This window comes from Amia ocellicauda, unplaced genomic scaffold, assembly GCF_036373705.1.
Source record: "Amia ocellicauda isolate fAmiCal2 unplaced genomic scaffold, fAmiCal2.hap1 HAP1_SCAFFOLD_167, whole genome shotgun sequence".
Lineage (NCBI taxonomy): Eukaryota > Metazoa > Chordata > Actinopteri > Amiiformes > Amiidae > Amia > Amia ocellicauda.
This window is the reverse complement of record NW_027102730.1, coordinates 1,654-6,577: the sequence shown is the minus strand read 5'-3', so window position 1 is coordinate 6,577 and position 4,924 is coordinate 1,654. Positions and strand designations below refer to the sequence as shown.

General features: G+C 37.5%; 1 non-coding gene across 1 annotated transcript; it reads left to right on the top strand.

The window, feature by feature from the left end:
• The first annotated feature begins 217 nt into the window (after positions 1 to 217).
• Positions 218 to 332, top strand: LOC136723597 (U5 spliceosomal RNA). The gene has a single exon (XR_010806725.1). It is a non-coding gene; the product is annotated as a U5 spliceosomal RNA (small nuclear RNA).
• Positions 333 to 4,924: the final 4,592 nt, after the last annotated feature.

The following is a 4,924-nucleotide window of genomic DNA, read 5'->3' as shown; positions in this document are numbered from 1 at the left end:
AGGCACACACACGTACAGACACACACACTAACTTTCACACAGAGACAGACACACACACACACACACACACACACACACACACATACATACATACATATGGAAAAGAAACAATACTTTTATAAATCACAATAAGATGTAATAAAGTACAGAAAAACTAAATGTAAGAAAATGTGATCTTTAATACACACAAATATGTATGGCTGGTCGGATGCGTCTTGGACTCGGGTTCCTCTTCATTACGTATAACGCTTTTGCCTTTTGCTAAAGCTTTCCGTGGAGGGGATCGTGGGTGAGTTTGTACCATTCTTGGGGGGCTCTGCCTTGTTGGGGCGGAGCTGTGATCCAGGTGAACAGCAGATCGGGCATAGGTGGGCATGTGGGCAGAGGAGTAGGAAGGCCGGTCAAGCAAATAAGCTTGCTAAGGTACGCAGCAGCAGCAAGCAGCCCCCCCATCCAGCCAGCCAGCCAGTCTGGCTGGCAGTGACTGAGTGGTTGACAGACGGCAAGCAACGGAATGTACGTGCTCTGTGATGTCATAGCAGTCAGCTGAGAGAGGCTCGTGATGTCATCGCTGAGCTGGCTGGCTGGCTGGCTGGCTCTGTGTGTGTGTGTGTCTGTGTCTGTCTGTTTTTCTGTTTGTCAGTCTGTCTGTCTGTCTCTCTCTCTCTCTCAATTCAATTCATTTGTATTGTCAAAGCAATTGGACATACATACATACATACATACATATATGTAGCGTAAGGTACACTTATACATTTCAATTAAAGAAGTGAATTCATAGTATCACCTTATCACGAATCCTGGAGTCTTGTAGAACTCAATTTCTGTAATAATTGGACGCAGACACCAATTCCAAAGATATAAATTGTCAAATTTATTTAAAAACAAAGACTAAATGTAGCACTACACTAATTATACAAAAGGGAAAAACTAATTAAAATTCAACTCTAGATCAACAAATCAAAGACAAATCACTTCCGTGACCAAATCAAAGACCATGGGATCCCATAGGATAACACACAAATCGTTAAACAAAAAAGGTTATAAACACATTGACTACAATACCGGTTAGTAATTCTAGGAATCACTAAGAAACAGTTGAAAGTGCTAAATTGCAGTTTCAGAAGATGAAAAAAAACTGTAACTGATGGGATATGTAGTACTTTATACTCGAGTGGTCTATGCGATTACACCCTGTTGGTGTTATTAAGAACGCCAAGTACCAGAATGCAGAGCGGGACTGTTTTTTGTGCCGTGACTTGTCGGGGGAAAAAGGCGCAGAAAAAACGGACGAGAAGGTGAAGGTAGTATGGCGGTGATGCACGCGTTGGTGAAGTGGGAAAGCGGGGTCGACAAAGACTCTTACAGCGTGATTCCCACTGCTTGCTTTCGCAATTTTGATTTATTCAGCATTGCTGATGATGACGAAGAGACGACTCGAAACTTCAGAGCAGAGTGGAGAGACACGAACAAACCTCCAAAAGGTGGATGGCCTGTCCATGAAGCGCAGATCATTATGACTGGTAACAATGTTTATTTAAAAAAAAAACATTAAAGTCTTTACATGCTATTTGATATATACAATCACAGTATATTTGAAATGAATGTTTAAGTTATTAATGTGTTGTACTTCTAACATACTCTCATAACATGGTAGGTGGTGGTGAGGGTGATAAAAACTCGTCATATTTGACTGGCATTTGTAAGAACGATTTATTGTGTGTTGTGCTTTACAATAAAATCCCCCAAATCACAAAATAAATTAAACCAGATATAATTTAACTTCAGTTTTGATTCAGTGTTGGCTGTTCATCTTAATTTGTATGGTCAAAGCACAGTATTTTTATGACAAATAAATATAATCCCCAAATATCTGTGGACATAATGCAGGGTTTTATTTATTTTATTTTTATTTTAGGAAAAGAAGGCGAACTAAGAAGAAAACTTAATGACCTAACAAAAATGCCCTCTCCTAAAATGAAGAGAGTACCTAAACCAAACAAAAAACTTCAAATTTCAGATGATAGTGACCTTGATGAACCACAGTTACCGGTGAGATAATTACTGCAAATATTAAATAAATGTATTGCAGGATTGTTTTTTTTTTAATCATTTTCATATATATATATATATATATATATATATATATTCATTTTAAACTCTTTTCCTCTCTGAATACAGCACAAAATAAGAAAGAAAACCGATGGAGCATCAAGAATTAGATCCCGTCATATTCTACAGACATTTAAAGAGTCCAGTGAAGTTGTGCTACAGCAAAACGTTAAGCAGCTCGAAAAGGAAAACACAAGACTTAAAAATGAAAACCAATGTCTTCGAAACCGTATGGTTGATGGTAAGTTTTTTTATTTATAGCAAATAATTCCTTACCTTGATAAATGTTATTCTTCAGTAATTTAGATTCCAGAGTAATGTATTATAGTTGATCATACTGAAGTAATCTAGAACCACAATACAGACTCTTAATGTGCACTGTCTAATAGTTTAATAATACTGATTATTAAATAAAGTTTTTCAACATAACTTCATAATCCTACATTAATGACTATATGCATTACATTAGACCTGGTAATTCTTGTATTTTATCTCTTCTATTTTTTTCGTAGCTAATGTTAATGACCCACAAAAAGGTCAGTTTGCCAATAACATAGAGCAAGTCTCTCAAGTATAATTGCAGGCATTGATGGTTTTGTTTTCACTTTGTATTAAATATATTACTAGAAATGATTATCATTTAATACTAAGGTTTTTTTCTCCAGAGATTCCAGACCTTTTGGACAATCTGAAAAAAATTGTAACAAAAGCCACATTTATCAGCAATGAAGACAAAAGTGTGTCACCATCAAGTGGTTCTGACAGCCCCACAGCAAATTGTTCTGAATCTGACAAAGAATCACCAAAACAGGTATAACACTCTTGGTCTACAATATTACAAAGACAAGGTAAAAATATATATATTGAAAACAAATATTGGTTGTAAACAATCTAATGATGCTACATTATCAGTTATATTCATAGTTATAGTTGATAATAAGAATGTAATTGAATTATGGGTGTCACAGATTCACTGACTTTATTATGTCTGTAAATTAATAAACTTAGAATTGAGACATACTGTGGTCTTTAATAACACATTTCTGTAACAAAATCACAGCCTTACTGATAATGTATTCCACTTAACATAATATAAGAATAGTTTGGGGATAAACTTGTTTTTTATTTACCATTGTCTTTTAGGTGGAAATATTCCCAGGCACTGGAGTTTACATTGACAAACTGTCCTGGATCCTTGCAGAGAGGTGCAGCACGAATACGTCATATGCAAGAACCCTGACGGTTGCTGTCTTTGACTTTCCAACATTATTAAAGAGCAATCTTCGTGGTGGTGGCAGCAAGAGAGATCCAACTTCGGAGAAAAAGACACCTCTGGATCGCTTAAAGGTGGAAGCCATATATGGTATGTAAATGCTGTTGTACAAAATTTCTAACTCTCCTTTTTAACTGTATAGAACACAAAGGGTTAGCATTTGAAATGTTCCTTTGGCCTTTGTTTTAGTTTCAGAGACTAGAGTTAATTTATTAATAAATAATAATACCTTACATGTAGCAGCTGGAAAGATCCCAAAGTGCTCTACAGACTCACTTCACCCACCACCCTCTGGGGTGCAGCCATTTTGTACCAGCAGATTACTACACAGCAGTAAAGGTGGAGTCATAACAAATTTGTTAGACCTGATTGAGGGAAGCCTGACTTAGAATTCAGCCACGTCACTCTTTCAACAACACCTTGTAAATCACCTTGGATTAATGCTTCAGACATATTAATACATAATAATAATGAATAGTGCCATGGGATCCTTGACAATATAAACTTTCATGTCTCATTTAAATTTGACTTTTGAGCAAATACTTCACATTTCAGTCCAGTTGTGCCACATCAATGTAATGCTTAAGCAAGGTATTAATGGAGAAAAGACTGCCTTTGCATAGCTGCTTCGCCAAGTACAGATTTTACTATGAACTAGTGTAAGACAAGTTTAAGAGCATACACCAAAACGTTTAAATACACCCACACACAAAAATGTTGATTTACTGTGGCAATATGTAACTAATGAACCCTTCTCAAAGATATGTGGTATGTTTATTAAAAGATTTTTATATATCTATGTGCAAGTCATTAAATCTATGTGATACATGTTTTTTAGGGGCTACCTTGAAAAAATTGCCCAGTACCCCAAAGAGTGTAATTGGTGGTGCAATTAACAGCAAGATAAATGAACTACGACACAGAATGAAACCAGAGTGAAGATTTGAAGAACCAGATCTGTATTTTTTGTTTTGTTTTCAACAGGGTTGGGGTCAATTCCAATTCAATTTTTAATTCCCTTTTCAATTCAATTCCAATAAAGAATATTCTGTGAATGCAAAAAGTAATTGCAATTTTGAATTGATTTGTAGGAGGAATTGGAATTGAAAAACAGGAATTGACCCCAACCATGGTTTTCAGTGAGTGTTGTACAAATTGATAGGTCAGGGTTTCTGTAAAAACTTAATAGAGGCCAGCAGGCGTGCACGATCTGGGAAAAACTGCTCCACTACAACAGACCTCTTTCCCTTCGTTTTCTCTAAAAACCTCCTGATATCCTTCACTGCAGCTCTGACTCACCGAGGACGAGGAGGCGAGAGAGGAATCCGTGAAGCCGCCCTCACTGTCACTCCGAGCCCGAGGCGTCCCCGGTGGCTGCCGCGATGCTCCAGCGTGTAGCCGGACCTTTCCCCACCAAGCCGCTCGCTACCCCAGCTTCACTACTGTGCCACCACTTCTTTTACTGCCACTATTTACCAACACCGTCCGTGCTCCCTCCCAGCACCTTCTTAGTGCGTTTTTTCCACCCGGCGCCTCGGC